This window comes from Oncorhynchus gorbuscha, linkage group LG08 (assembly GCF_021184085.1).
Source record: "Oncorhynchus gorbuscha isolate QuinsamMale2020 ecotype Even-year linkage group LG08, OgorEven_v1.0, whole genome shotgun sequence".
Classification (NCBI taxonomy): domain Eukaryota; kingdom Metazoa; phylum Chordata; class Actinopteri; order Salmoniformes; family Salmonidae; genus Oncorhynchus; species Oncorhynchus gorbuscha.
Window position 1 is genome coordinate 6,109,382 of NC_060180.1, and position 11,015 is coordinate 6,120,396.

Sequence of the window (11,015 nt, forward strand, 5' to 3'; positions counted from 1 at the left end):
ATGGAGAAGTGTGCTCTTCATGGATAAATCCCGGTTTCAACCTTACCGCGCAGACAGAAGACAGCATGTATGGCATTGTGTGGGCGAGTGGTTTGCTCATGTCAACGGTGTGAACGGAGGGTTTCATCATGATAATGCACAGCCCCATGTCGCAAGGATCTGTACACAATTCCTGGAAGCTAAAAATGTCCCAGTTCTTCCATGGCCTGCATACTCACCAGACATGCAACCCATTAAACATGTTTGAGATGCTCTAGATCGACGTGTACGACAATGTGTTCCAGTTCCCGCCAATATCCAGCAACTTCGCACACCCATTGAAGAGTAGTGGGACAACATTCCACAGGCCACAATCAACAGGCTGATTCACTCTGTGCGAAATATATGTGTCATGATGAATGAGGCAAATGGTGGTCACACCAGATACTGAATGGTTTTCTGATGCACGCCCCTACTTTTCTTTTAAGCTATCTGTTACCAACAGATGCATGTCTGTATTCCCAGTAATGTGAAATCCATTGATTAGGTTCTAGGTAATTTAAAAGAACTGATATCCGTCTATGAACTGAAACTCAGTGAAATGTTTGAAATGATTGCACGTTGCAATTCAGTGGATTTGCAGTGAGTGGACAGAACATTGGAATCAAATCAAATCAAATCAAATTTATTTATATAGCCCTTCGTACATCAGCTGATATCTCAAAGTGCTGTACAGAAACCCAGCCTAAAACCCCAAACAGCAAGCAATGCAGGTGTAGAAGCACGGTGGCTACTCCCTAGAAAGGCCAAAACCTAGGAAGAAACCTAGAGAGGAACCAGGCTATGTGGGGTGGCCAGTCCTCTTCTGGCTGTGCCGGGTGGAGATTATAACAGAACATGGCCAAGATGTTCAAATGTTCATAAATGACCAGCATGGTCGAATAATAATAAGGCAGAACAGTTGAAAATGGAGCAGCAGCACAGTCCGGTGGACTGGGGACAGCAAGGAGTCATCATGTCAGGTCGTCCTGGGGCACGGTCCTTGGGCTCAGGTCCTCCGAGAGAGAGAAAGAAAGAGAGAATTAGAGAGAGCATATGTGGGATGGCCAGTCCTCTTCTGGCTGTGCCGGGTGGAGATTATAACAGAACATGGCCAAGATGTTCAAATGTTCATAAATGACCAGCATGGTCAAATAATAGTAAGGCAGAACAGTTGAAACTGGAGCAGCAGCATGGCCAGGTGGACTGGGGACAGCAAGGAGTCATCATGTCAGGTAGTCCTGGGGCATGATCCTAGGGCTCAGGTCCTCCGAGAGAGAGAAAGAAAGAAGGAGAGAATTAGAGAACGCACACTTAGATTCACACAGGACACCGAATAGGACAGGAGAAGTACTCCAGATATAACAAACTGACCCTAGCCCCCCGACACAAAATACTGCAGCATAAATACTGGAGGCTGAGACAGGAGGGGTCAGGAGACACTGTGGCCCCGTCCGAGGACACCACCGGACAGGGTCAAACAGGAAGGATATAAGCCCACCCACTTTGCCAAAGCACAGCCCCCACACCACTAGAGGGATATCTTCAACCACCAACTTACCATCCTGAGACAAGGCTGAGTATAGCCCACAAAGATCTCCGCCACGGCACAACCCAAGGGGGGGGGCGCCAACCCAGACAGGATGACCACAACAGTGAATCAACCCACTCAGGTGATGCACCCCCTGCAGGGACGGCAAGAGAGAGCCCCAGTAAGCCAGTGACTCAGCCCCTGTAATAGGGTTAGAGGCAGAGAATCCCAGTGGAAAGAGGGGAACCGGCCAGGCAGAGACAGCAAGGGCGGTTCGTTGCTCCAGAGCCTTTCTGTTCACCTTCCCACTCATGGGCCAGACTACACTCAATCATATGACCCACTGAAGAGATGAGTCTTCAGTAAAGACTTAAAGGTTGAGACCGAGTTTGCGTCTCTGACATGGGTAGGCAGACCGTTCCATAAAAATGGAGCTCTATAGGAGAAAGCCCTGCCTCCAGCTGTTTGCTTAGAAATTCTAGGGACAATTATGAGGCCTGTGTTTCTTGTGACCGTAGCGTACGTGTAGGTATGTACAGCAGGACCAAATCAGAGAGATAGGTAGGAGCAAGCCCATGTAATGCCTTGTAGGTTAGCAGTAAAACCTTGAAATCAGCCCTTGCTTTGACAGGAAGCCAGTGTAGAGAGGCTAGCACTGGAGTAATATGATCCAATTTTTTGGTTCTAGTCAGGATTCTAGCAGCCGTATTTAGCACTAACTGAAGTTTATTTAGTGCTTTATCCGGGTAGCCAGAAAATAGAGCATTGCAGTAGTCTAACCTAGAAGTGACAAAAGCATGGATTAATTTTTCTGCATCATTTTTGGACAGAAAGTTTCTGATTTTTGCAATATTACGTAGATGGAGAAAAGCTGTCCTCGAAATGGTCTTGATATGTTCTTCAAAAGAGAGATCAGGGTCCAGAGTAACGCCGAGGTCCTTCACAGTTTTATTTGAGATGACTGTACAGCCATTAATATTCATTGTCAGATTCAACAGAAGATCTCTATGTTTCTTGGGACCTAGAACAAGAATCTCTGTTTTGTCTGAGTTTAATAGTAGAAAGTTTGCAGCCATCCACTTCCTTATGTCTGAAACACATGCTTCTAGCGAGGGCAATTTTGGGGCTTCACCACGTTTCATTGAAATGTACAGCTGTGTGTCATCCACATAGCAGTGAAAGTTAACATTATGTTTTCGAATAACATCCCCAAGAGGTAAAATGTATAGTGAAAACAATAGTGGTCCTAAAACGGAACCTTGAGGAACACCGAAATTTACAGTTGATTTGTCAGAGGACAAACCATTCACAGAGACAAACTGATGTCTTTCCGACAGATAAGATCTAAACCAGGCCAGAACATATCCGTGTAGACCAATTTGGGTTTCCAATCTCTCCAAAAGAATGTGGTGATCGATGGTATCAAAAGCAGCACTAAGGTCTAGGAGCACGAGAACAGATGCAGAGCCTCGGTCCGATGCCATTAAAATGTAATTTACCACCTTCACAAGTGCCATCTCAGTGCTATGATGGGGTCTAAAACCAGACTGAAGCATTTCATATACATTGTTTGTCTTCAGGAAGGCAGTGAGTTGCTGCGCAACAGCCTTCTCTAAAATTTTGAGAGGAATGGAAGATTCGATATAGCCAATAGTTTTTTATATTTTCTGGGTGAAGGTTTGGCTTTTTCAAGAGAGGCTTTATTACTGCCACTTTTAGTGAGTTTGGTACACATCCAGTGGATAGAGAGCCGTTTATTATGTTCAACATAGGAGGGCCAAGCACAGGAAGCAGCTCTTTCAGTAGTTTAATTGGAATAGGGTCCAGTATGCAGCTTGAAGGTTTAGAGGCCATGATTATTTTCAACATTGTGTCAAGAGATATAGTACTAAAACACTTGAGCGTCTCTCTTGATCCTAGGTCCTGGCAGAGTTGTGCAGACTCAGGACAACTGAGGTTTGGAAGAATACGCAGGTTTAAAGAGGAGTCGGTAATTTGCTTTCTAATAATCATAATCTTTTCCTCAAAGAAGTTCATAAATTTATCACTGCTAAAGTGAAAGTCATCCTCTCTTGGGGAATGCTGCTTTTTAGTTAGCTTTGCGACACTATCAAAAAGGAATTTCGGATTGTTCTTATTTTGCTCAATTAAGTTAGAAAAATAGGATGATCGAGCAGCAGTAAGGGCTCTTCAGTACTGCACGGTACCGTCTTTCCAAGCTAGTCGGAAGACTTCCAGTTTGGTGTGGTGCCATTTCCGTTCCAATTTTCTGGAAGCTTGCTTCAGAGCTCGGGTACTTTCTGTGTACCAGGGAGCTAGTTTTTTATGAGAAATGTTTTTAGTTTTTAGGGGTGCAACTGCATCTAGGGTATTGCGCAAGGTTAAATCGAGATCCTCAGTTAGGTGGTTAATTGATTTTTGTCCTCTGGCGTCCTTGGGTAGGCAGAGGGAGTCTGGAAGGGCATCAAGGAATCTTTGTGTTGTCTGTGAATTTATAGCACGACTTTTGATGGTCCTTGGTTGGGGTCTGAGCAGATTATTTGTTGCAATTGCAAACGTAATAAAATGGTGGTCCGATAGTCCAAGATTATGAGGAAAAACATTAAGATCCACAACATTTATTCCATGGGACAAAACTAGGTCCAGCGTATGACTGTGACAGTGAGTGGGTCCAGAGACATGTTGGACAAAACCCACTGAGTCGATGATGGCTCCAAAAGCCTTTTGGAGTGGGTCTGTGGACTTTTCCATGTGAATATTAAAGTCACCAAAGATTAGAATATTATCTGCTATGACTACAATGTCCGATAGGAATTCAGGGAACTCAGTGAGAAACGCTGTATATGGCCCAGGAGGCCTGTAAACAGTAGCTATAAAAAGTGATTGAGTAGGCTGCATAGATTTCATGACTAGAAGCTCAAAAGACGAAAACGTCATTTGTTTTTGTAAATTGAAACTTGCTATCGTAAATGTTAGCAACACCTCCGCCTTTGCAGGATGCACAGGGGATATGGTCACTAGTGTAGCCAGGAGGTGAGGCCTCATTTAAAACAGTAAATTCATCAGGCTTAAGCCATGTTTCAGTCAGGCCAATCACATCAAGATTATGATCAGTGATTAGTTCATTGACTATAATTGCCTTTGAAGTAAGGGATCTAACATTAAGTAGCCCTATTTTGAGATGTGAGGTATCATGATCTCTATCAGTAATGACAGGAATGGAGGTGGTCTTTATCCTAGTGAGATTGCTAAGGCGAACACCGCCATGTTTAGTTTTGCCCAACCTAGGTCGAGGCACAGACACGGTCTCAATGGTGATAGCTGAGCTGACTACACTGACTGTGCTAGTGGCAGACTCCACTATGCTGGCAGGCTGGCTAACAGCCTGCTGCCTGGCCTGCACCCTATTTCATTGAGGAGCTAGAGGAGTTAGAGCCCTGTCTATGTTGGTAGATAAGATGAGAGCACCCTTCCAGCTAGGATGGAGTCCGTCACTCCTCAGCAGGTCAGGCTTGGTCCTGTTTGTGGGTGAGTCCCAGAAAGAGGGCCAATTATCTACAAATTCTATCTGTAGGGAGGGGCAGAAAACAGTTTTCAACCAGCGATTGAGTTGTGAGAATTTGCTGTAGAGCTCATCACTCCCCCTAACTGGGAGGGGGCCAGAGACAATTACTCGATGCCGACACATCTTTCTAGCTGATATGCACGCAGAAGCTATGTTGCGCTTGGTGACCTCTGACTGTTTCATCCTAACATCGTTGGTGCTGACGTGGATAACAATATCTCTATACTCTCTACACTCGCCAGTTTTAGCTTTAGCCAGCACCATCTTCAGATTAGCCTTAACGTCGGTAGCCCTGCCCCCTGGTAAACAGTGTATGATCGCTGGATGATTCGTTTTAAGTCTAATACTGCGGGTAATGGAGTCGCCAATGACTAGAGTTTTCAATTTGTCAGAGCTAATGGTGGGAAGCTTCGGCGTCTCAGACCCCATAACGGGAGGAGTAGAGACCAGAGAAGACTCGGCCTCTGACTCCGTTCTTTCCATGACATACTGTAGACTGACTAGGTGAATCCAGGTGAAAGCTATGATCCCTTATTGATGTCACTTGTTAAGTACACTTCAATCAGTGTAGATGAAGAAGAGCAGACAGGTGAAAGAAGGATTTTTAAACCTTGAGACAATTGAGTTATGGATTGTGTGTGTGCCATTCAGAGGGTGAATGGGCAAGACAAAATATTTAAGTGCCTTTCAATGGGGTATGGTAGTAGGTGCCAGGAGTACCGGTTTAAGTTTGTCAAGAACTGCATCGCGACTGGGTTTTTCATGCTCAACAGTTTCCTGTGTGTATCAAGAACTGCAACGCTGTTGGGTTTTTCACGCTCAACAGTTTCCCGGACGTATCAAGAATGGTCCACCACCCAAAGGAGATTCAGACAAGTTGACAGTGAAACAACTGTGGGAAGCATTGGAATCAACATGGGCCAGCATCCCTGTGGAATGCTTTTAATACCTTGTAGAGTCCATGCCCTGATGAATTGAGTGCAACAGAATATTAGGAAGGTGTTCCTAATTTTTGTACAGTCAGTGTATCTACTGAGTGACTTTCACCTGATCTAAAAGCACTTTCTCAACACTTTTGTTTGTATAGGGGTGGGGTGAGGACAGTTAGAAGTTAGAGGTTACATATTACAATACCTCGAATGTTGAATATGAAATGTGTTAAAATATGTGAATCACTGTGTATCCTTTTCTAACATACATCTATCAAGTGACATGAGTTAATGTAGTGCTTATTTTAGTGATGATACACTATTTTACAATACAAAAGATGTTTGCTGAGACATTGTTTAGTCACATTTTATATTTACTAATCTCTCTCTATAGAGGTTTTCATGTCTGATTAAGAGAGTAAATATCATATTCTGATATCATATTCACATTATTCACTGAAATCCATCATTAATTTCCATGAGCAACCTACCGTATACTGTGAGGTGTAAATGAAAGCTGTATCACTGGAACACATCCAGGCCAATCCCTTTCAGCCAGTCTGTCTCCACCAAGACAAGGAGACCCATGCATTTTCCTCATGTAGACATTTGTAAAAAGGTGCAAGATTAAAGGGCAACTCCACCCATTTTCAATCAAATTTTCACTGGTTTGGTGCTGGAGATGATGAATATGAGGTTGAAAAGTGTATGAAATGCCCTTTAAAAGTGCTGCTTGACTGAGAAATGGGAGCAGTTATGTCTCGGCTTAGGGTCATTGTTACATTACTATTTTACACTTGCATTACTGTCTCTTATATACAGTAATATACAGTTATATTACAAGGCAGACACATTCAGCCAAACCAGATTCTGCAACCCCTTTCTATAATTTTAGCCCCTTGGATAAAACAATAGTCTGAACACCTGACAATGTATTGAAGACATGTGACTTTTAAGTTTGAGGTGTCATTGTAGACTGCCGACGTCTCCTATCCATCAATGCTGTCTGAGACAAACCGATGAGGGAGAAAGAGAGACGGAGAGAGAGAAACACAGGTGAGGACGCAAGCGTTGGCAGACAGTCAAGCCTACAGCTGATGCTATACATTTTCAGCACTATAGACAGTTCCATTCTGCAGCGCGAGCAGACAGAGGGGGTATAAAAAGGTAGGAGCCGTGCTGGTTAGCCTGCACACCAACACTGCATAGTTTACTGAGGCAATATGAGCCACAGAATGGACTATCATTTGGGTTCTCCGCATAGGGAGCTCAAGCTGAGTATTGCTGCTATCAACCAAAACTGACCGGATCCCCCTCTACATCCAGGACCGTTGGCTTTGAGTCGACTACCGCATACACGAACAGAGGATATGCGACGACGCTGAAGAGTGAATTCGGATCCGTTCCGAGATCATCGGAGAGCGTTTTCGATTTATCAAACCCATTTACCGAGGTTTTGACAAAAATGAATGAGAAAGAACAGCTCCATGGGCTGAACGACCGTTTCGCAGGATTCATAGAGAAGGTGCGTCATTTGGAGCATGAAAATGAATTGTTTGAGAGGGAAATCAAGGAAATCAAGCTAAAGGCACAGTCCCCTGCGTCTCTGGCCCAGGAGCACGAGCCGGAGCTTATGGACCTGAGGAACCTAGTTCATGACATCACCCTTCAGAAGCGTCAGATCCAGATAGAGCATCAGAACCTGGAGGAAGATTTCCTCACCTTGAGAGACAAGTATGAGCAGGAGGCACGTGACCGCTCCAACGCAGAGAACGGCATCCTTGTGCTGAAAACGGACGCCAACGATGCATACCTCGCCAAACTTCAGTTGGACAAGAAAGCGCAGTCTCTGGTGGACGAGATCCACTTCCTGAAGAAGAACCATGAGGACGAGGTATCAGAACTGGTGGCCCAGATCCAAGAGGCTCAAGTAACGGTAAAGGCGCACGACTTTGGCAAACCTGACATCACAGAGGCTCTCCGGGACATCCGTGTGCAGTTAGAAGGTCACGCCACCTCCGACTTTCAGCAAGCCGAGGAGAGCTTCCGTGTCCAGTTCACAAAGTTAACCAAAGCGGCAGAAAGTAACAGAGAGGCGTTGAAGGCAACCCAACAGGAGATCCAGGAGAATAGAAGGCACCTGCAGGGGAAAACAATTGAACTGGACTGTGGGAAAGGAATGAGAGAGGCCCTGGAAAAACAACTACAAGAGCTGGAGGAGCGTCACTATGCAGAATTGATTCATTACCAGGTAGACTGTGGTTTATTTTGTACCTCTAACAAATGTAAGTAAACATCCACATGTTTATGACTCATATTTGTATTCAGGGCTATGTACTAGGTGTAGACCACAAATATAGGCCCCATGTGAACTGTATCATTATTGGAATATAATTTCCTCATATTGGCCTATAGGGGTAGAACACTATTTCCCCCCTTAAATTTCTCCTTGTTGTCATACCAGACAAAGTGGCTGGTTGACCCTATTATTGACTCTTCGTGTGTGCTTTTCTGTCCAGGACACTATCAGGCAGCTGGAGAATGAGCTGACCAATGCTAAACTAGACATGTCTGGCTACCTGAGAGAGAACCAGGACCTGCTGAATGTCAAAATGGCTTTGGATGTGGAGATTCTCTCTTACAGGTAAGAGACATCAACTCATATATATATATATCACATATATATATCACATATATAAAATCATTGACTGAGGAAAATACTGTATATTTTTAGTGTGTTCCTGGATCTTTTTCTGAGGATAACCGGGGTGTGGTCATTATATTCTAGCCCAGCGCATCTGATTCAACTTAGTGCTGTGTTACAGCAAAACTGTGCAAAAGTGTCATAGCGATGGTGAATGATTACTACAAAACACAGTCAATAGTGAATAATAAATAAAGACTATTCAAATGAAACAGTAGACATTTTATTGAAATAGTTTGATTTCTTCAAATGAAAATAGACCATTTCACAACACAGAATGACACTTTAATCATGATATGGATATTCAGACATATCCACACACACTGTTCTCACGAGCTGACATGGATGTGTGCAGAATTGATCACTCTGGAATTTACGAAGCTAAAACATTGGGACATATCCGTATTATAGACATGACGGTAATAACACGTCTCTCTGCTTTCCTATAGGAAACTCCTGGAGGGTGAGGAATCCCATCTGTACACCATGTCTGACACCCACATCTCCATGCCCTGCATCTACCACCAGTCCCCCGTCTACACCCTGCCTTGCCTGGCCCGGCAGGGAGGGCCCACACACAGGTCTGAACCCCAGTTCAAGTTTGTTGAAGAGATCATCACTGAGACCACCAGAGACATGGAGATGTCCGAGATCGAGGAGACAGGCTCCGAGGAGACGGTCTGGGGAGAGGGAGACGATTTGAGACAGAAGCAGGGAGAAGAGAGCTACAAAGCTGAGAGGAGGAGTTGGGAAGAGGAGGATGAGGACAAAGAGAAAGCTAAAGGTAAAGTAGATGTTGAAGTGGACGCCCCGGAGGAAGAGGGTCAACAGGAGGAAGAGTCTAAGAGACAGCAGATGGTAACATCAGCAGAGGTCGAGGTAAATGGAGATGGAGTTAGCCCTAGTGAGGGAGAAAATGGAGAGGAGGGAGATGATGAAAGAGTGGAGGAAAAGGGGGGTGAGCCAGATGAAATCAAAAAGACAGAGGACATTGACAGAGGTGAAAATACACAAAGTGAAGTCAAATCAGCTGAGGCCACCAGTGAGGGAGAGAAGGAAAAACTGGACACAACAGAGAAGCTAGACAGCGAGATAAATGAGACATTAGAAAAAGATGACACCCCAAATCATGGCGAATCCCAACCAGAGGTTCCCATGAATGGTGACATCTCATCAGAACCCAAAACTTCAGAGTCAGAGGATAGCAAAACAGGAAGTTCAATAAAGGGTGAACCACAGGGCCCCACAGAGGACATCTCCAAAGAACCCCAAAAGGTGTCAGAGGAGAGAAACAAAGAAAGCCCTTTAAAAGAGAAAAAAAAGGTAGATCTGAAAGAGGAGAGTGCCCCAACAGAGCAACAACAAGACAGCCCAAAAGAAAGTCCCATCAAAGAGGGAAAAAAGGTAGATCTGACAGAGCAGAATGCCCTAACACTGGAGCAGAAACCCGATCAGAAGGAGCACAGAGAGTCAGACCAACCTCAAGAGGCAGAGAGTGCTGTGACAACACAAGAAGAGGATCTCCCTGAGATCACAGAGAAGGACATAGAATCCCCTGATAACACTGCAGAGCTCAACAGCAGTTCAACCAAGGAGACAGTGGAGCAGGTGAGGTCACTTGATTCTGGTGTAAAAACGACACAAGATGAGAGAACAGTAGGAGGTAAAATGCCAGACAGAATTCTCAGCACAACAAGTGAGTGTAAGGAAGACCTTGTGCAAAAGACTCCTAAACAGGAGGTGGTTCCGACAGAGCAAAAAGTGAGCAGCAAGGATGATAGTGTAAAATGTGTTGTGCAGAATGAACATAATGGCAGTGAAAAGGTCACAAAATATGTCTCAATGGGTGAGGAAAAGGGGAAAGAATCTGAGACATCCCCTAAACCCGACGTCACTGTCACTCCTAAAGAAGAAACAACCCTGTATCCAGAGCCAACTGTCACCCCTAAAGAAGAAACAACCCTGTATCCAGAGCCAACTGTCACCCCTAAAGAAGAAACAACCCTGCAACCAGAGCCAACTGTCACCCCTAAAGAAGAAACAACCCTGTATCCAGAGCAAACTGTCACCCCTAAAGAAGAAACAACCCTGAATCCAGAGCAAACTGTCACCCCTAAAGAAGAAACAACCCTGTATCCAGAGCAAACTGTCACCCCTAAAGAAGAAACAACCCTGTATCCAGAGCAAACTGTCACCCCTAAAGAAGAAACAACCCTGTATCCAGAGCAAACTGTCACCCCTAAAGAAGAAACAACCCTGTATCCAGAG